The sequence below is a fragment of the Nycticebus coucang genome, chromosome 8, assembly GCF_027406575.1.
Source record: "Nycticebus coucang isolate mNycCou1 chromosome 8, mNycCou1.pri, whole genome shotgun sequence".
NCBI classification, from domain to species: domain Eukaryota; kingdom Metazoa; phylum Chordata; class Mammalia; order Primates; family Lorisidae; genus Nycticebus; species Nycticebus coucang.
The window spans coordinates 5,279,964-5,301,860 of NC_069787.1; the positions used below are offsets into that span (position 1 = coordinate 5,279,964).

At 53.4% G+C, this 21,897-nt stretch overlaps 1 long non-coding RNA gene across 1 annotated transcript; it reads left to right on the forward strand.

Moving 5' to 3' along the window:
- The first annotated feature begins 4,308 nt into the window (after positions 1-4,308).
- Positions 4,309-9,596, forward strand: LOC128592264 (uncharacterized). Its single transcript, XR_008381823.1, has 3 exons — positions 4,309-5,051; positions 5,311-5,538; positions 5,652-9,596. It is a non-coding gene; the product is annotated as an uncharacterized LOC128592264 (long non-coding RNA).
- Positions 9,597-21,897: the final 12,301 nt, after the last annotated feature.

Consider the following 21,897-nt stretch of genomic DNA (forward strand, 5'->3'; position numbering starts at 1 on the left):
CCCCATCCTTCCATCCTTCCCGTTCCCTCCCTCAGACCTCAGCCCCGAAGATAGTAGCCTGGCTTGTGGGGGTTTCTCCAGACACAGAGAGGACAAGCTTCTCAGACAGGGGAACAGCATGTGCTATGGCCCAGAGGCATAACTGCAGTGTGGCCTCCTCGGAGAAGGGTGTGTGTGCTCTGTAGCTGGAGTGTGAGGCTCCTACCCAGCGAGAGATGAGTGATGGGAAACAAGAGGGGCTGGCTGGAGTGCAGGAGGCCAGAGCAAGAAAACCTGTGCTTTATCCCAGAGCACCAGGGAGCTGTGGAGTTTGAACAGGGGGGTGCCAGAAATGTGTTCCGGGAATCTCCCCCCACTGGGCATCAGTGGCTGATGGACTCCATGGAAGCCAGGAGATCACGGAGGAGCCGGAAAGGGCAGAGGATGGGCACTTTCAAAAGATAAAACAGCATGGCCAGGTAATCGACTGGCCACCAAGTTGGTCACCAACTTGGCCATCTGCAGCAGAGATGTGTAAAGTGAGTCACACTCCCGGCCAGGGCCCTGGTCAGAGATGACACATCCCTACCCTCCATTGCCCCCAAGTCTCTGCAGTAAGCCCCACTCCCATTCATGGTCTATTTCTTCTCCTCTACGCGTTGGTGGGACCTATTTCAGGAGGTTCAGGGGGAAACCTCTCTTCTTGTCTTCATCACCCCACATCTGCCCCTCCTTCTCCAGCCCCTGCCACTATCCTATTTTAGGCCTCACCTTGCTCACTTGCATAATTCAGCAGTGTCCTCACCAAGTGCTACATCACTTCTAGCCACCATACATGCTACAACCTTAGTGGCTTCAAACTGTTCGAGGTCTCCAAATACAGTGCATGTTTTCACGTGCCCATGACTTTGTACTTATCATTCTCTGCCTAGTACACACTTCCTGGTGAACTCCTATTTATCCCTTGATACCCTACTGAAAATACCTTCCTCATTGTTGCCCTCCCAGACTATTGTAGACAGAATCATTCTTGCTCTTCTCTGGATCCTGGGGAGGAGAGTTGTTTGTCTACCCCAGGGCCTGGAAGGCTGCGGGGGCAGAGGACCTGTCTTTATTCTGGTTCTCAGTACCTAGAACAGGGACAGGCAAACGGTAGTCACCCAGTAAATATTTATTAGAGAGATAGAAGAAGATATGAATAAGTGAATGAGTGAATGAGTGAATGACTCACTCACGTGAATGAGTGAATGACTGACTCATTGCTCACACCTCAAAAGCACAGATGGTCAAAGACAGGTTTTAAAGTCAGACAGACCTGGCTTGGAACCTGGAGCTCAGTGGTTAAGACGCCGGCTGCATGCACCAGGGCTGGTAGGTTCGAACCTGGACCAGGCCTGCTAAACAACAATGATAACAACAAAAAATAGCCAGGCATTGTGGACCACCCGTGGTCCCAGCTACTTGGGAGGCTGAGGCAAGAGAATCGCTTAAGCCCAAGAGTTTGAGGTTGCTGTGAGCCGTGACGCTACAGCAACTCTACCTAGGCTGACATAGTGAGACTCTGTCTCAAAAAAAAAAAAAAAAATGCCAGACAGACCCTAGCCAACTCCACTCTCTGTCTCCTGCTAGCTGGGTGGCCATGAACCTCAGTCTCCCCTTCTGTAGCCTGTTGGCCATCATCCTGAGTACATGGCCTGAAGAGCAAGTTTGGTAACACACTGTTAACAGACATCACCCAGGGAAGCACTTCAGAGCATGGTCCATGAAGCCAGCTGGCTTGGATTCAGATCTGGCTCTGCCACTCACCAGCTGCGTGACTTTGGATAAGTTGCTTGACTGCTCTGTGCCTTAGTTTCCCCATCTGTGAAGGAATAATAATAGTGCTGACTCGCTGAGCTCTTTTGAGGTTGAAATGAGGAAATGCATACAAAATGCTTGCACTAGAATGTGACAAGTGGTAAGTATCAGAAACATGCACATTCCACAAAGTTGTACGTGATAACACACAGCGTGTGCTTGTACAGGGGGAGTGACTGACACCTCTGTCTCTTCTCACCTTCCCTTCTGTGGCCACGTGAAGGGACAGAGGGGGCTCTGATCAGCTGTCACAGCTAAGGCTTCTCTCTGAGGGAACATCAGTGGGTCCTACATGGCAGGATCTGTAGGTTTCCAGGCAGAAACCCCACACAGACATCGAATTAACCACCCACATCAACATTAATGGCATTCATTTCAGAACCTTCTGTGGAGGAGGAAAATAGAAAGCAAATTATGCTGAGAGAGGATTTCGACTTAATGGCTTTCAGCCTGTGAGCTCTGCTCCAGAAGAGCCTTTTAAATTAGCTCCTTTTAAGTCCTAAGTCAATGTTCCCTTCCACTCGGCAAGGTCAATATTGCTGTGAGCATGATTATTTTAGTTGCTGTTTTTCTGAGCAGTAAGTACTAGGTGATTTGCCCAAAGTATGTGACTTCATCCCTTTGACCTTGTGATGAGAGAGAGAGTATCACTCCTGGTTGAAGGAGGAGGGGACTAAGCTTCAGAGAGTTTGCCAAACAAGTCTAAGGTCACCCAAGATGGAAACAGAGACAGGAATTGAAGCTGTCTGTGTCTGACCCCAAAGTCAGTGACCTTAAACCCTGGTTCTCAGTGCAGACTACACACTGGGATCAACAGGGGAGCTTTGAAAAGTCCTGATGCTCGGGGGCTATCCCAGAGATGCAGATCCTGGGTTTTATAAAGCTCCCCAGGAGACTCCACCCCACTGGCAGGTTGGCAGGACAGGCCTAGGGGACGGAGGCATCGTGTCTATGGAAAACATGTTCAATGAGAGAGATATGATCCATTGTAGTTCTAAACCATGCCCTTCCCCAAGGATGGAGTGACCTTCTGTGCCTTGTGAACTGAGCAAGCTCCTTACCCACCAGGGCCCCAGACCCAGCCAAACCCAAGGTCGGGTTCCACTGCTCTGATGCTTCATATCATGACCCTCCTGCTCTGCAGAGTAGGATGCCCAGGCACAGAGACAAGGAAAGGCCTCCCCAAGTTCACGTAGTATCAAAGGGCTAGGCCCAAGCTCCTTCCGCAAGGTCCAGGTAAGGAGCAACATAGTGAAATGCAGCTGGAGAAGCTCGCGATGTTTACCGGAGATTACAACAGTGCTGGGGACCTGGCGTCTGTCCTCAGTCCCTGAGAAGGTAGATGCCAGATGTGGGGAGCCCAGAGGTGGCATCAAGACATGTCACAGGAGACCATGGATCCATGTCCAGGGAGCAAGAGAGATACAATCTGTGCAGCTCTCACCCTTGTCCCACCAAGAAGGGGGTGATCAGCCCTGCCTGGTGAACCAGCTTCCCCAGCCACCCCCACCCTTCAGTGCCAATTTAATCATTAAGACCCAGACCCAAACCAAACATGGATTCAGAACTTCTGGAACATTCCAACTCCACAAACAGTCAGCAGGAAGGCAGTAGGCCTTGGGATGGAATTTCTTCCCAGAGCCAATTTCTAGCCTCCTGAGAACCACCAGGCCCAGGGATCCAGCCACATCCTCCCTGTCTGTCCTGCCCAGGGCCCTGGTTCCTCTCAGGGCTCTGCAGAGGCTGGAGATTTCTCAACTCCTAGCCTTTTCTTAGCAGTGGGGTAATCTCTTCAAACAAAATCTTTGGAATTTGGTTTGTCCAGACTTTGACTCAGGCCCACTTATTTTGACATTCCAATGAAATGTCTCTGAGCCCACATCTTGCCTGTAGGGACGATGTTTTCCTCCCTCTAAAAGAGCTCTCAAATCCACAAACACTAGCCCACATTCCATGAGGCTGGTGGATTCCACATCCCCTAAAAGGCGCTGGGGGTCTGATCCCAGTTCTGTCACTTCTGAGCTGAGTGGCCTTGGCTACATAACTTCTCTGAGTCTCAGTTTTCTCACCTGCAAAATTGGCACCTACTTCATCTTCATACTCGCAGGTTAAATGAGAGAATAGTATGACAGATGATCGCAGCCACTTCCTGGCATGCAGCAGACACTCGATAATGACAGCTTGATTGTAACAACAAAGGAACATCCAGCAACCCAAAGTCATATAACCTCTGGAATTCATGCCCCTCCTGTAGCCCACAGTTCTGGCCCCAGGTCACGGTCCACTTGTGGACACACCCACTTGTGACTGATTCCAAGTGGGTGTCCTATGGCACAACTACCAGTGCGTTCCTCCCTTCCCCCCAGGCCAAGGTGCAATTGCCTTTAATAATTAATATGATGAGCCTGAGTCCTGACCAGGAGACCATCCTACTCTGCAGAGCAGGAGGGTCATGATGAAACATGGGTCTACTGCTCTGACGCTGCACGTCATGACCCTCCTGCTCTGCAGAGTAGGGTGCCCAGGCACAGAGACAGAGAAGGGCCTGCCCAAGTTCACATAGTATCGAAGGGCTAAGCCTCAAGCTCCTTTCATGGGGCCTGAAGGTGATGAGCAGCTACTGAGATGCAGCTGGAGTGAGTCCTGACTGCTCCAGTCTCAGCCACCCTTGGGGATTCTCTGCTCTGCTGAAACCATGTAGCTTATGTGAAAGCACCGTGACCATCTGGTTTCAACCCTCCATGGCTCACCAGGGAAGTGTTTTATGACCTGGCCACAGCCAGTCTCTCCAACCCCCTGGCCTCCACTTTATGCTCCACCCAGCCTCCATCTCGTGAAGCTGCCTAGACGGGCCAAGCTCTGCCTTACTTCTGAAGCTTTGCACAGGCTGTTCCCTCTTTCTGGTAGATATCCTTTCCCTCATTTCCCCCGTTGGCCAACTCCTGTTCATTCTTCAGCTCAAGTGTCTGGGGCCTTGGATCTTTTCTGTGTGGGTCTCCACAGATGGCTTGGGCTTCCTCACAGCATGGTGACTGGATTCCAAGCCTGAGCATCCCAAAGAACCAGAAGGAAGGTGTATTGCCCTTGTGGTGCAGCACCAGATGTCGCACAGCATCACTCTGCCATTGCCAGAGGTCCACCAAGTTCGAGGGGCACTTCACCTCTCAGAGAGGAGTATCAATGTCACATCACAAGAGGAATCTGTGGGATGAGAGGTATTGTGGGTACCCCTGGAAAACATATGATACCACCGATGGGGAAGGAAAATGTAAGAGCTATGTAAGCCCAGGTGGCTGGGGACACTCACCGTCTTACAGTTAGTGCTTTGGCAGACAGGATGTCCCCAAATCCATCAGGAAAGCTTAGCTTTCAGGGTCAGTTCCATCTGCAAGGGGTGTGACGCATCAGGAGAAGATTTCTGTCTATAATGGGAACATTTACAGTTTAACGTGTTTTGAATTTTAAACCTCCAAGCATTGGTGATCCTGAAAGCTTCCCTGGGGTGCTGAGAAAGTGAGATGGGCCACAGTCATTCCTGTGAGGTCTGAGACAGGGAAGACGGGGAGTTATCCGAGTACGCCTGGCCTGCCCAGGATCATGGTGCCCCGGAGGTTATTGGGATAAAAGGATCTGCCTGGCACTCATCCTTCCGACTGCAGGAAAGGCCTGGAATATTCTTGGGATGTACTCCAAGGGGATCTGGTGTGTGCACATTCCGTGCAGAGGTTGGGGGATGAAGTCACAGGGTGGAGGTGAGTGTGCCGGCGTGGGCAGAACTCAATCCTCATTTCCTCTCTTCTTATTTTTTACCCTAGGCCCTGCCTCCTTTGTCCTCTTGCCAGTTGGAGCCAAATAATTTTGATTTCCAGATTGTGAAGAATCCTTCAGGCCCCCTGGTTTAGCCATATTTCAGCTGTTGCAGTTGTGAGGATCTCCCACTCCTTATCTTGGGCGTTCGGTTATACCACGTGGATGTCCACAGGGCCTCCAGCACCAACACGTGCTCTGTCTCCTTGGCCGACAAAGGCAAAGCTGTGTGACCTGGAGCACATGCCCTCACTTCTCTGAGACACTCCTGGCAGCAGCCACAAGCTGCTGGCTCCATGAAGTTGTCAGAAAAAAACATCACAGAAGTGCTGCTGCGGGACCTAGCTGGCTGCGCAACCACCCCGTGTTGCTGGTAATCATGGCCCTCCCCTGCCAATGGGGAGCAGAAAGGGATTTAGTCCGAAGGCATGAGCTCTTTTGCTTTCAAGTGTGAGCAAACCTTTCATTGATCATTTATTGAGCAGCTACTGATACTGGGCCCTGGGCAGCACCAAGGACACGGTAATTAATGCACATGATGTATGTGAGCCCTGCCCTCAAGGGCTCTCCATCTGGACTATGCCAGAAACAGAGGAACCGGGAAGGTGACATCTAAGCATAGACCAGAAAGCTGAAGAATTAGCCAGATGGAAAAGGGTGTGTGTGGGGGGGATTTCTTAGACCTAGGGTCAGGGGAGCACAGGGCTTCTGGGGCTGGAGCACAGAATGTCAGCACAAGGCAGAGCTGGAGGGGACACAGGCCACAAGGCAACTGAGTACAAATGGGAGTGCTGAAAAGAAGCTGAGGCAGGAAAGGGACTGGAGTGTGTCGGGGTGGGGCTGCACCGAGGAGAGGGCACTTGAGCAGAGCCCAGAGAGGTGAGGGGCGAGTCACGTGGGTGTTCAGGGGAAGAGCATTCTGGGCATGGGGAGCCCATGCCAGGGTCCTAAGAAGCGCACTGTGCTCCTGCCCTCGGGGGGAGCAGCCAGGAGGCCATGTGGCTGCAGCAGGGTAGACAAGCGGGAGGGACAGGGAGGTGAGGTCCGAGAGGTGCAGGGGATCAGGCCATTAGGGCCTCGGGGCCTGCTGAGGACTCCGGCTTGTAGCCCAGATGAGAGGGCAGCGTGGGGGCCACTCAGCAGAGAAGGGACGGAGGCTGACTTTGTGGGCCCCATGAGAACAAGCTGGAAGGGCAGGGAGGAAGGAACCAAGGAGGAGGCAAGATTCTATGGCGGCTGAGCGGTGTTATCACCAAGATGAGATTGCTTTCTGGGTGGGTTTTGAAAGTAGAGCCAGCAGATGCTGGAAAACAAGAAAGAAGAATAAAGAAGGGAGGAAAGGAGAGAGGAAGGGAGCCCAGGGGAGGGGAAAGGTGGGGGGAGGATGGCAAATTCACAGTGCACATACCTCTCTGTCCCCTTGCCGTCCGTCACAGACATCGTTAACGGAGAGACCTTTCTGCCAGACTGACCCTAAGAATCCTCCTCAGCCCAAGCCTGCAAGCCATCATTCCCACTAGTCAGGTCAGATGCCCAACGAGGCTGGAAAGCAGTCTGGGTTCACGTGGTGAAGGACACTGTTATTTGCGGCCACCTACCACATGCCTGACACTAACTGCTTTTCAAATTCTCTCATTTCCACGCTCACAACACAAACCGTGCGCCTGGCACTAGTAGCCCCATTTCACAAGCCAAGACTCTGGGATGTCCAGAGACTCACACGGAATGCCCCAGCTGCCCAGGGGTGACCCTCACCTTGCTATGCTTGGGCCTCATCCACCACACCTGGGCTTCCTGGCCATGCCAGGGCTCTGCATTCCAATAGGCTGTAGAGGCAGGTGTGGGCAGAGCATCCCTGGAGGCTGAGAACCCCACCTTCCAATTCCTGTGCCATCTCAGGGCAGGATGATGTGAGGGGTTATGTGCCCGGGCTGGGAACCGGCACTGGCTGGGGATGGGCTCCACCCAGCCTGGGGGCTGCCATCCTTGCCCTTGGCCAAGGTCATCATCAGTCTCTTCTCTCTTCTGGCACACCCAGAAGTTCAGGGCCAAGAACTATGAAGTGCTATTTGTGCCTGGAGAGGGCTCCAGTTGCCAGGAGATGGGGTCATTACCATACCTGGGCATCCCCCTTACCTCCCCACCCCACCTGAACATCTTCTGTGTGATTAGAGAGCTGGTCTGTGATGTGGGTCTGTCTTCAGAGAGAGGTCTTTAAATGCCTGTGACATAGATGGCCAGAGAGGCTCAAGACTGCGTGCGTGACTGCAGAGCCAGGTGGCTTGCTGTGAGGTCTTGGGTCAGAGACCCAAGAGGCTCTCTGAGCCTCTTTCCAGGTTAAAAGGGCACGGTAATAGTAGCCACCTCATAAGGATTTTGTGAGCATCGCAGGGGTCATTCACATCTGGCACAGTAAGTACTCAGGAAGGTTAGCTGTTATTACCGTTATGGTAGTTATTTTTATTCATCCCTGAGTTCTCAAGACCCGCATGAACCTGATCAGGTGCCCACTAAATCAGTGGGGGACGCAGGGATAACTAGCCTCCTTGGGGTGGCACCTAGGGAGTGAGGGGAGACAAGGACGAGAGAGGAAAGGAAGGCGGGAGCCGGGTCTAAGCCCATGTCAGCCACCGCTTTGCTGTGTGACCTTGGGCAAGTCTATTGTCCTTTCTGGACCTCCAGCTCCCCTTCATTTACATTCAGGACAAGCATGAAGGCCCTTCCAGCTCTGCACGTCTGATTGGGCCTGTGTTTTGGTAGCACAGTCTGGGGCCAGATGCCTTGATATCAGATTTAGAAAAGGCTTGGGGCCCCCGGGCCTCCCTATTCCACGGAGAGGTGCTAACTTTCCAAAGAGGAGGGGGCTGGATATTACTGGCTATGTGATATACTCCCCGCACTTCTCTCCTACCCGCCCCCGCCAAGCTCAGGCCTCCTCCATGCCAGACCGGCTCCTCTTGTCCTTCCCAACTCGGCCGGACTCTACCCGCTTCAGGAAGCCTTCCTTGATCTAGGCAGAGGAGTCAGCTGCCCCCGTGGTCTTCTTCAGGGACCATGAGACGTCTGGTTTGAGGGCTGTCTTCCTACCAAGCAGCTGTCTTCAAGGGCAGAGACTGAGTCTTCTCTGCAGCTGTGTCCCTAGTCCCCTGTGCAGGGAAAACCGGGAGTCTGGGGTGAATGAATGAGACAAGAGCCAAGTCTTGAGCATTAGAGGAAGAGATCCAGACACCTTCTGCCAGGAGGGGCAGGATGGCGTTGACAAAAGAGCAGAGCACATGGAGCCCCAAGGACCTGACTCTTAACCCTGGCTCTGCCCTGTCCTGGTGGGGGATCAGTTTCTCACCCAGAGCCTCAATCTCCTCATTTGTCCAAAATGGCCAATTATTGCTGCCTCTCAGGCAGTTGAAGGTCAGCGTCCCTCCCTGGGGTGCTGAAAGGGTGGGAATGTGCACACCTGTGCCCCGTGGGCTTCTGCCGGTCCTCCTGCCCCCTGCCTCCCTGGCTTCTGGGTGCCAGGCCAGCCCTGTCTCAGGCCCTCAGAGAAGGGACCACACAGGCCTGGCCTCTGGAGTGAGCCTGTGAAATGAATGGTCCTGAAGTGCCCATAGGAGTGTGGGCAGAAAACTGGGCAGGCTGGTCCCAGACTGCAGCCTCTGACAAGTGACCCACACCCCTGAGCCTCTGTTTTATGCCCTGTCACTGAACAGGGGGACTGTCAGCACTGTCATGAGGATTAAACCAGTTGACAGATGCAGAGCCTGGCACAGCCTTGAAGAAGACGCACTCCCCTGCGAGAGAGCTCGTGCCGCTGCAAATGTCTTCACATCCCTCTGCCTCAGTCGGAGGGTGGGGGGACTCAGCCCGACTCCACTCCAGTGCCTGCTATTTTGACCTGTTCACAACAGAAAGCAGATCGGTGGCTCTAAACTCTCCCAGGCAACAGCATCTAGAGAAAAATTTAAAACCGTGTTCTGTCTTTATTGGTGCCTTCTGTTTATAGCAGCCATGTCTCAAATATGAGTGATGTTTCTTTTTTTAAATATGCTGACCTAAGCAAAAGCCCTGGGTGGCAGAGGAGCTCAGCGGAGGGCTCTGGGGCCAGGTGGGCCAGCTTCAGATCCCAGCTGGGTCTCTCCATTGTGTGCCCTCAGGCTGGTCTCTGTCCCTTGGTTCTGCCACCTGCACAGAATAAGGATAGCACCAGAACCCCAGTCTGGGCTGAGGGCTATTGCGAGGCGGGATGTAGAGCTGGGCCCAGGGAATGGGGTTATTTACCGCCGTAAAGATGTTTTCAGAAGTGAGCTGACACAAAATGAGCATGGTGACTCGCAGACACCACAGCCAGGGGCGTTCTGGCCTAGTCCACCTGTCCCACCCACCCCACCCCGGGAAGCCTGCTGCTACTTGCCTGCCTCCCTGGCAAGCCCCTGGCAGTATTGCCTTAATCTCCAGGCTGGTAAACACATGATTAGGTTTCTCAGCCTTTGTCCTGTTCCTAGGAACAATTCTCAGGCCCTGAGCTCTCTCCTCACCAGCACGTTCCTACTCCCTGACCCCCTAAAGCCCCAGGAGCAACTCTGCCCTGACCTGTGCCTCAGTTTCCTCATCTGTGAAATGTGCAATGGGACCCGCTTCTTGCTCATGAAATGGGCATGACGCTGTTCTTACCTCAGAAGCTGTGGGGAGAAACAGAGCCACTAACACCACACATCTTACTGTTCTAGTATCACCATCTGACTTGAAGGTCTGACTGCACTCCTTACCGAGGGCTCTAAAAGATTCCACCTGAACCACCTCTCAACCTGCACCTCGCTGGGTCCCTTGCCCGGAATGCCTGTCCCTTCCCCTGCACGGGTGTTCTCCCCACCCTCTGAAGATCTCACAGTTGGAACCAAGGGCTATTACCTGCCACCTGGGAGGATGACCGAGGCAAGGAAGGAGAGCAGAGGCCACTCAGACCTGCAGTACCGACTGTGTGGCCTTGGGAAGGTCATTCAATTCTCTGTGCCTCAGTTTCTGCATCTACAAAATGGGAACAGTTGCTTTCTCATAAGATTATTGTGGAGATTTTGTAAGCCTGGTGCCCAGCACATGGTTAGGCTCCTATAGCTGTGTTCACTACATACTATTACTGTGGGGGGGAGACTGAAATGGGGAAGAAATTCTGCTTCTGTAGGGTGGTTTCTGATGCTGTATTTGCTGTTAGCACATATGGGAAAATTTACTTCATTCTGTGCTCTCTGAACATGACTCTTGTGGCAGGGTCACAACCTGCATGCCCATTCATTCCAGCTCCGCAGCAACCAGGCCGCAGCTTCCAGACCCCATGCGAGACCAGCTCCTTTCCTGCTCGAAGACTCTGCTTACTCCTCACTGCCCTCTGCCCCTCCCAGCCACTCTCCTGGTGCCTCAGCTGGTGTCCTGGCCAGGCCCTGTGACAAGTGTTTCCCCAAAAGTGCCTCTTGCTTTCCTGGCTTGGCTGCTAGCCCAGAGGTCTCTTGGCCCAGCCCCACCCCGTCACCTGTTGAAGTCTTACTCATACTTCAAGGCCTCGGGTGTGTCACCCTCCAGGACTGATCTGGGGACCCAGTGTGGACCAGGCCTGCATTTGAATTGTGGCTTCTGCCACTTATTTGCTGCCTGACTTTGGCTAAGTTGCCTTTCCTCCCGGAGCCTCAGTTTCTCTACCTGGAAAACACGTTCCTGTTGGAGATTAAGGATGATGTAATTTATCGAATGGTTCCAATGCTCCGGACACCCAGCCAAGCATTTTACCAGCATGATTTAACGTTCTCTTTCCAACTGACTGTGACGTAGGGATCGACTCATATTTACCAGCAGTGACTCTGTGCCGAGTACTTCCTATCTTACGTTCATGTAGTCCTCAGAACGATGCCAAGGGAGAGGGGCTGGGATCGGTCCCATTCTATACCTGGGGAAACTAAGGCACAGAAAGGTAAAGTGACCAGGTCACACCCTAATAAAGAACAGAGCCAAGATTCTGGCCAGGGAGCCTGGCCTCAGACACTCACACTGAGCCATCGTGTGGTACGTGGTACATCGTGTGGGCTGAGATCAGAGAGGGAAAGTGACTTGTGCACTTCATCTCCACAGCTAGGACGTAGCAGAGCTAAGTGGCGCTGGCCCAACACATAGCAGAACACACACCAAATGGCTGCAGAGACATCTGCCTGGTTCTGCCTTCTCAGACTGGGAAACAGGGTGGTTCACAGCTGACGTTGCCCTCCCAGTCCTCTTTCCTCACCCCAGGGGGTCTGCCAGGCCCAAACCAGATGTGGTAGGCAGGGAGGAGGGCCTGGCAGGCCAGGGCTATTTCAGCTGCTGCTTCAGCTGCCCTGGGTTAGGGGCCTATGTCTACGATTGGGGGTCTGGGGGACAGGCCTGCTGGGTTCCCCAGTGCTCCCCACCCCATACTCTGATATACTCTGGTTTGTCTCATCCCCTCGCCTAAGATCACTCAGCAGGTGAGAGGGAACAGACATGCCTCCCACCCTATAGATTCAGTAAGGACTGAGCTGCCCACAGGGCTCTAGAGACCATTCTCCTTGGACCTCCTCCCACAACCACTGGATCCTCACCACAGCCAACACAGGGGCTGGCAGGAGGGACCACTGCTGAGGGCCAAGGACTCTGCTTAGTAAAGGATAAACAAACTCCTCTAAGGCTTGGGGCAGAGGAGAGCACGTGGGACTCTCAGGAAGAGGTTGTAGGGGAGGCAGGTGCTACATGTGTGCCTCAGTTTCTCCACCTGTCTCTCTCCACATCTATGGTCCCTCCAGCCTTTGGAGGGCCATGGTTATGGTCTCGTTTGGGTATTTCGGGTGTTGGACTTACACCTTTGGAGCCCCACCTTGCCGGCCCTTTAGTTCCTCCCTCACACCCAGTGGTGTGAGGCCTTGGTGCCAGTGCCAACAGGCTCAGTTCAAGGCCAGCTTGGACGCTGTGCTGTGTGGCTTCGGATAAGCCAAGCCCCCTCTCTGTAAAAATGGGCTAATGTTGCTTTGGACAGGACTTTGGTGACAACCAGGTGACAAGTGCTGGGTGTTACTCTCCCTGGCTACCACTTTTCTCACCCAGTAAGTGGGGATGACAGCACCTGCTCCACGGAGTTGCAGGGAAACAGGAATCAGTCAGGACAGCACAGTGCCTGGCACAGAGCAGACGCAACGTCCTCCTCCTGCTCGTCCCTGTCATGGCTGATGTCAGGCTGAGGTCTCTCCAGCAAGCGACAGGGCAAAACAGCCTTCAGCCTCTTCTGTCTCTGGGTGAGAAGATGGCAGGTCTGGGGTAGGAGCTGACCGCCCAGCTGTGTCCGTGGCCACATCCCAGGGCCTGCCCACATGTTAGAATGTAAGCCTTGCTAGCAATCTAGCTGGGAGACCCAGGCTGGGCAAGGAGGGAAGAAGCCTGGGCTCCTGGGGGTGGGGGACAGTGGCCTGCCCCTGGAGCCTGCTAGAAGTGGCCTGCTTGCTGGCATCGAAGAGCATCAGCTGGTAGAACTTGTCACTCTCCCATTGTTATCCCAGTCCAGCCCTTCTGAGGCTGTCGTCCAGGCTCAGCTGAAATACCCCTTCTTTGAGGAAGGTTCTGGGCTCCCCTCGCCCCCCAGCCAGAAGGCCCCTGTCCCTGATGCTCACCCTTCTGTCCCTCTGTCTCCCTCGCTGGCTGCCTGCCTCCTCTCCATCCCCCTATTTTCCTCGCTCCAACGGTTCTCAACCTGTGGGTCGTGACCCCTTTGGGGGACAGAAAACACATATTTCCCATGGTCTTAGGAACCTAGACGCCAGGCCGTCCGCCCACATGCAGATTCGCCCAGATATGAGCCCCCAGCGTGATGACATCATCTGTATTAAAGGGTCGGGGCATTAGGAAGGTTGAGAACCATTGCCTTGCTCTTTGTCGCCCTCTCTCTAGTCCCCCTCCAATAACCCTGCTAGCACTTACCAGCCCCTGGCCTGGCCTCCCTTCTCTTGCTAGCAGTGTTCACCCTGGAGTCACGGCCTCGTGGGCCACCCTGCCCTTGAACTCTGCCTCTGATGGCCCTTTGTGTAGCCCTGCCCCCTCCCCTATCCCATGGAATTCCACACCAGACAGATTAGAGGGCCAGGCTCAAACATGGCCTACGACCTGCCCAGGCTCACATAGCCTCAGCATGGCAGCACCAAGGTCCTTAGCCAGGCTGTCTGACCTGATTCTCAAGCTCTCAAATAGACCTGCCATCTCTCCACCTCAGGTAGGGCCTCCATTTGGCCTAAATCTCCTCACCATGAGGTGGGGTCTTTCTGAAATGGAAACACCAACAGGGGTTGGGTTGTGGTGCTGGTGGAAGGAACCAACCAGGCCACTGGCTCTCGGTGACACCTCAGAGGTTTTCCAGCAGGGCCTCCTGCCCTCTGAGCCTTGGGCCCTTTCTCAGGGTGACCTGAATTGGCTCTTTCCGCTGGGTGTGTGTTTGTGTCAAGCTGGTGCCCGGTGCCAGAGCGACGTGAGGGTGGGCAGGCTCCCCTGGCAGCAGCCACCCCTGGCAGGATGGATTGGGTCTGTGCCAGGCACCGAAAGCTAATGGTCTTTGCAGGGTGGGCTGGCGAGGGACAGCAGTGGAAACACAGAGAGAAGCAGCTGTCTCTCCCCAGGGAGCAGGAGGGAGGCGGTGGGAAGGGGAGCGTGTTGGAAACAGAAGGAGGGGGGTTTTCCTCAGGCCCTGTCCTTGTAGTGACATGCCTGCATGTCTGGGGTAGGAGCTGACCGCCCAATTGTGTCCACAGCCACATCCCAGGGCCTGCCCACCGGGGGGACAAGGCCAGCAGCCAGCAGCTCTGGGCTCCACATTGCTTACCAGTGGCTTTGTAGGTTTCTCTCTGCCTGAGGGACTTTCCTGGGAAGGAAATACACAGGTCCCCTTCCTATGGGCACCTCATAAAGCCCATCCCAGGAGATGAAGGACCATTTGGCACTTGGTCCTTAACAGATATCCAGTACATTTGTTGAATGAATGAATGAATCTGGACAAAATGAGAACAGAAGCACCTTGGAATCACTAAATCCCAGATGCTCTGAACAATGTCCCAGCCTTCCCCTGGGCAGGTACAATGTTTATCCTCATGTTACAAGTAAGGAAACTGAGGATTAGAGTTGAGTCTGGCTCAGAATTTTCCTATTCAGTGGCCCAGGCAGGACATGTCTTATAGATCCAGAGTCTATACTTTGACCTATATGTTGTGTCCCCAAGCTACCCTCAGGATGCAAAGAATATATGGATGGATTTGGGGCTGGGTCTTGTTTCTGACCACTGGCCTGCCTTTCTAATCACTGCCGGGTCAAGGCCCCACGCCTGCCCCCCCCACCCCAGGGCTAACTCAGCTGAGTGTCTCTTCCCCTTTTTGTTTCTATAATTTAATACAAAGGAGCTCAGGAACCACATCACCTGGGGCTCGACAGGGGTTTTTATGCCACTTAGAAGCTGGCTGATACCACACAAGCTCCTTAACCTCCCTGAGCCCCAGTTTCCCATCAGAAACACAGGAACCAAAATTATGCCTGCACCAGTGAGAATGAAACAGGAGCAATAAAGCAAGTCACAGCCAGTCTGTGGAGTACTACATGGCCTTGAAAATGAATGGACCAGAGGTTCACACTTGCACCACGAGCCTCTGAAACAGGGTAGAGAGAGAAAAGGCAAGTTCCAGAAGAAAACATTCAACTCTTATCCTCTTTACATAAAGATTAAAATCACACATGCCTTTTGTTATATATTATTTGTAGATATATACATATGTATTAATAGTAAAAGAACAAAAACACACATTGGGCTACAAACACCAAGTCCAAGGCGGTGGTTACCTTTGGTGAAGACATGGAGGTACAGGGAGGTGTTCAATACCTCTCCCAGCGTCAGCTGTCATCTTCGCAGTTGTCCAGGCAAGTGACAGCAGCTGAGAAGTGGTATCTTGAAGGCCCATTTTGACAGGACTTTCTTTGGGGTTGCAGGTGCCTTCAGGCAACTGACTTAACCACACCCCAAGCCTCACTTTCCTTGTCTGTGAAATGGGGAAACACCCCTGCGCAGAGTGCTGTGAGGATTCAGTGCAAAAACAAACAGAGCCCTTATCACAGGGCCTGGCACTGCAGTTAGCCGTAACGCCTGGGGTCAGTCGTTACTCTGGAGGGAGACAAGGGGAGGGGAGGCCTCTGCCCAAAGCCAGGGCAGCCCTCCAGTAGCTCACTTTGCCACTCCCCGCCCTGCCCCATGGAGAGAGGTCAGTCCCAAAGACATTTTGCTCCACAGCAATCCCCGAAAATCCCTCTCCGTGTGACTCACAGGCCCCATAATCAGTCACATGGTTGACCTTGAGCATAGAAGCTGAGCCACATGGGAGGCCACCCCATCTCCTTCCACCATTGTGAAGCCCTACGCCTGGGAATCTCCTGTTAGTGGAGGAGAGAGGGCCAGCCAGCACCAGGAGCCTGGTACATTCCCAGGAGCTGTGCTGAGGGCCTCTGGCTCAAGCTCTGAGCCTCCATTCCCCCAAACGGGGAAATAATGGCCCTATAGCAATAAAATGACATGTAAATTACTTACCTGGAGTGGAGCTACCTTTACCATTACTATTCATCTCAAGGTTTAAGCACTGTGGGTTTAGGGGCTTGCCCGTCTCATCTGCTACTGGATCCCCATGCCCAGCACAGGGCACAGTAGGTGACCAATGGCTTTGTATCAAGTGGGAGCTGAGACAGAGAGGTGTCTCGGGAGTCTCTGGCATGGGCCTGAGTCCCATATCTGCTTTGACACCCATGTGACGTTGTCCCCTACCTGCCTAAGTTTTGCTGGATGACAAAACCAATTCAAATGCCACCTCCTCCTGGGGCCGTGGAGCTTTTTCTCTCCAAGGCTCGCAGCCCCTCTGCCCAGCCCACAGCCTGGTGAATCTGGCTGTGTAGTCAATCCTCCAGGGTGTGTGTGATGTTCTTGATAAGGAGCTTCCTCAGGCTTTGGTGGCTTTGTTCATTCTTTTGTAGCCCACAGGATTATATCCACTGAGTGAGTCCTCTGGGATGGATGGAGTTCTTCATGGTTGGACTGGAAACTCCACAGGGCCAGGCCTGCTCGCTTCACTCACTCGCTTATATGCCCAAGGCCTAGCACACTGCCTGGCGCACAGGATGCTGGAGAATGGGCCAGCAGTCAGAGTCAGTAAGCCTCCTTCCTGTTCATGGCATTCTGACTGCTCGGGAGCCTGCAGTATGAGTCCCAGTGACTCTCACCTCCTGTTACACCCCTACGTGGGCCCCTCCCACAGTGAGTAGGGTCGACCCGTGTCACTGAAAGGATATTGCAGAAACAGTGGTGTGTGACTTCTGAGGTTAAGTCACACAGGCGTTGCAGCTTCCGTCCTGCTCTCTGGGACTGCTTCCTTTGGGGACAGCAGCCTGTGCAGAGAACTGAGCCCTACCAATGACACAGCACCTGCTCACCACTGCTCCCAGTGAGATGCCTGGAAGGCAGAGCCTCCAGCCCCCAGCAAGCCTTCCTAGGACAGCGGCTCCCGCTGACACCTTGACACCCAGCTAAGCCACTCCAAAATTCCTGGCCATAAAATGTAACAAATAGTTATTGCTGTTTTGAGTCACAATTTGTTACATAGTGTGGGTAACTGACACAGACCATGGGCTCCAGCCATGCTCCTTGGAGCCAAGTTGCTAGGGGATGGCCTGCCATATACAGATGACACGTGGAGGCCTGATCCTCACCTTCACCTCTGGGACCAAGGTGACAAGATGCGAGCCTGAGTCCTGGCAGAGGGAAAAAGCTCTGTCCTGGGGCCCCAAGTTGGCACTTTGTGTTTCCAGGAGTCAGACCTGACAGTTCTTGACATTGTCAGTCTGGGGTGATGTGAATAGTGAGCTCCCTGAAGGCAGAGGGAGACCCTGGGTCTCTCTGGTGATTCATGCTGTGCAGAGAGGAGGGGTTGAGCATGTTCTTAACCGGAGGCTGCTGCAAAGCCTTCCAGGTAACCAGGTTAGACTGTTGTTCAGTTTCTGTATTGCAGTATCAAACCCGAAAACCGTGGTTTCCCCGAATTCAAGCACAGAACTGTGCCTCATCCATATTGTGGGTGCTGCTCAGCAATGGAAGGCTCACGATGCTATGGGACACGCATATGACATTCTGAGCCTCTCAGACTGTGTGCCGAGCAAAGGGGGCTCAGATGAGGAGCACACACTGCGTGATGGCGTGGACCTGAAGTTCTAGGAAAGCACTGACAAAAATGAATCTCCGCAGCTGCCTCAGGCAGTGATAGGGATTGCTTGAAAGGAGCTGGAGGGAAACTTCGGGGAGGCTGGAAGTGTTCTGTACTTGATGTTAGTGGTGATTATATATGCCCAAATTCACCAAGATGCATACTCAAAATGTGTTCACTGTATGTGGGGCACACCTCAAATTAAAAAAAATAATCCAGGGCGGCGCCTGTGGCTCAGTCGGTAAGGCGCCAGCCCCATATACCGAGGGTGACGGGTTCAAACCCGGCCCCGGCCAAACTGCAACCAAAAAATAGCCGGACGTTGTGGCGGGCGCCTGTAGTCCCAGCTACTCGGGAGGCTGAGGCAAGAGAATCGCTTAAGCCCAGGAGTTGGAGGTTGCTGTGAGCTGTGTGAGGCCACGGCACTCTACCGAGGGCCATAAAAGTGAGACCCTGTCTCTACAAAAAAAATAAAAAATAAAAAAAATAATCCAAGCAAATAAGCTTTTTGAAAGTCAGGTATAACAGGTGGGAGACTGCTCTAACTTAAAAAAATTTAAAGTGACGGAGCCATCGATTGCAACTTGTGAACTCTCAGCAGATCCTAGTGAAGGAAGAAAGGGCAGGAGAAAGGCAGGTGGGCAGATGGGCTGGCCAACCAGGTGGGCAGCAGATGGGCCGGCCAGGCCAGGTATGTAAATGTCGGGGGGATAATTTGAACATGGGTTGAGTCAAAGGGAATGGTTTTAATTTTATTTTATCTGGGAATAATAGTAATGTGCTTGTGTAGAGGAGCGTCCTGGCTCTTAGGAGACAGAGTCAGCATGTGGAGCAGGTGTCCTGAGTTCTCCAAGGTACTTTCAAGTGGCTGAGCGAAACAAGGGCAAATGTGCCAAAATATTAATAACATTTGGACCTAGAGGAATAGATATATGAGTGCTTATTCACGTTTTTTCAACTTTTCTAGAGTTTAGTGTATTTTTATAAGAAAAATGAGGGGGTGCAATGAATAAAATCTAAAGTCCTGGCTGCAGCCTGTGAGGCCCTATGTTGCCCAGCCTCTGCCACTTCCGATCTTGCCCCTTTCAATCTTCCCTTTGCTCTCCTTTCCCCACCCTCTCACCCCCACACAGGCACCAATGCATACACAGGTGGCCACACACATGCACACACAGACACCCCTGTGCACACAGGCACCCATGTTCACACAGATGCCGTGCACACACAGGTAACCATGGACACACAGATGCCCATGCACACACAGATACCCCTGTGCACACAGGCACCCATGTTCACACAGATACCCATGCACATACAGGCAACCATGGACACACAGATGCCCATGCACACACAAGCACACATACACACACGCTGCCACCCCCATGTGCACACAGGCTCCCATGCACATACATATACAAATGTTCTTACTGGTCAGCTCTGGGAGAAGTGGGGAAATAGCTGCCTCCCCTGCATAAAGAGGTGTCCTTTTCTTTTCTCCAGGAGGAAATCCTTTCCCAGGAGCTTCCCAACTCTTTCTCTTATGTCACATTGGCCAGAACCCAGTCATATGCCCAGTGTCTGACCACAGAGAATGAGACAGCTGCAACCGCCTAAACCCTTCAAGAGGTGTCCCCTGGGGTCCTAAGGCAGAGTCCTCCTGGCTAGGAGGGATGGAGGTGGCCTCTGGGAGACGGTGCAGGGTGGTCTTCAGGCATTTCTGGAACCTACAGATGATAAGGCTCATTTTGCATCTAGGCCTCATTTTGCATCTAGGCAGGTGTGGAGAGCAGGTTGTGGTCTCAAAACTATTTCACAAGCCGGGAAACGGAAAATCAGAGAGGTAGAATGACTTGTTGGTCCTGGCTGGTCCAACCCCGGATTCTTGATTCTTTGTAAGTGGAGAGGCTTCAAGGGAAGGATGGGCAAGATGGCCTGGATGCAGAGGGTCCATTGAGCTGGGGGATGCAACAAAGCTTCATGAAAGGGGTGGGACTTGATGGTGCTTGGATAGTGCTGGGGATTTCAATAGAAGCCGGAGAGTGTCAGGTGGAGGGGACAGACTGAGCAAGTACAGGGAGGGGCAGAGTACCAGGCGCATTTGGGCAAGAAGCGTGGGGGAAGGGGCTGGATTTCAAGGCCACCTGGAGTGCTGGAGAAGATCTGTTCTTTGTTCCAGGGGCAATGGGGAGCCACTGAATGTTATGGGGGGAGAGTAGAAGCATCAGAGAGCAAGCTGAGAGAGCACTGGAGGGGTGAGGTGAGACCAGGAGACCCTGGAGGAAGCTGGTGCAGAGCTGTGGATGCAGAGGGGAGACCCAGAGGCAGCTCAGGGGGCTGGAGGATGGTGGGGCCATTTCTTTTGGGGGAAAGCCACCAAGAAAGGAAGTCCCTTTGGTTCCTTGCAACCTACTTCAGCATTTCACAGCACTGGTAGTAGGTTCTACCTACTCTAAAGTAAACAAGCAGTTTCTCAATGTCCCACATCTGCTCATCCCACATCCGTTCATCCTGCGTCCACTGAATGGCAACAAGTGAGTAGAAGGCAGGTTGTGGAAAGGTTCAGAGTGAGGACTTCAGAGCCAGCCACCCTGCCACCACCATCAGTAACGGCAGTGCCATCTCAGCACGTGCTGGTTCAGGGCTCCAGGCTTTTCCCCTGCATTGACCCAAGTGGGCTTCCCACAACCTGCGATGGGGTGTTGTAATCCCCTTTTGCAGAGAAGGGGTACAGCTCGCATCTCTTGGCATTGTTAAAGCATGGTACAGGGCCAGTGCTGGTCATGCAGGGCAGACAGCAAAGCCCCTGCAGAACTTGAAGAAGCAGACATGGGGATCTTCAAGAAAAACCCCGGGGGTGACGAACAGGCAGAGGAGGTGACACTGGGGAACTGAGAAAATCCCTGTGAGCCTCCTACATGAGAAGGAGATCACCAGAGGAGCTGCTGAAGAGGGAACAGTCTTCTTACAGGCTCCGAAAGGCCCTGCCTGAGGCCAGCTGGTGTCCGGCTCAAAGCAGTGAGCTGTTCCTAGCAGCCAGCTCCAGGACTGGGTTCCTACTCAACCCCGGCAACAGCAGTGCCCGGAAAGGCAGGAGGAAAAGGGGGTGCCCTTGCCAGGACATGGCCTAGAGAGAGGCCCTGATGATTACACCCCTCCTGCCCCCTTGTAGGAACGACCATAGCAGCAAGCCCCTGGCCCAGCTATGGCCCTGAGCCTGGGGCCTGGGACAGGCCAATTTCGCTGGCAAGTGGAGGAAAGAAGGACGTCCCAGCAGGTCTCCAATAAGAGTACAGGCCTCACAGGGAGAGGAAAGGTGGGGAGAAGCACCAGAGGAGCCCTCCAGCACCCCACCGTGTCCTCAGCTCACCCCACCTCAACCCAGAGTGACCACAGAGCTGGAGGGGATAGTAGGAAGGGAGGGACAGTGGCTGGTCCTGAGAAGTCACACCCTAGAGTTGATTCTGGGCTCTGTGGAAGCCCGGCAGGCTTTCCAGCAGGACGCCGTGTGCTTGCTGCTGTCACCGTTTGTGCCAGTGTCAACCCCAAGAACTGCGCATACATCACACACTGAGTTCCCAAGGTCACCTGCAAGGATCACCTTATGGAAAGGGCCTTGTCCACAGCCACACAGCCTGGGAAGGGGCCCCTATCACATCCTCCCAGAAATCTGAGGCCTTTGCACCAGCAGCCATGTGGCCTGGCCCAGCCTGCTTGCACCAGACTGGCCCAGGTCAGAGTCCCCGGTATACATCAGATGGCCCATCTTACCTTCCACAAATCTCTGGGGCCCCTTCCCACCTCTGCCCCACAATGCTTCATCTCCTAGAACTCAGTCCTTTGGGTGGGGCGGAGAGATCTACTACACCTACTGGGGGACCAAGGAAACGGCTCCGATGTTAGGAGCCTCCTGCCGACCCCAGGGGCATAGCTGAGATGCGGGCACGATTTGGTCTCAAGGAAATCTCATGTTTGGAAGAAGCACATAGGGTCCTCC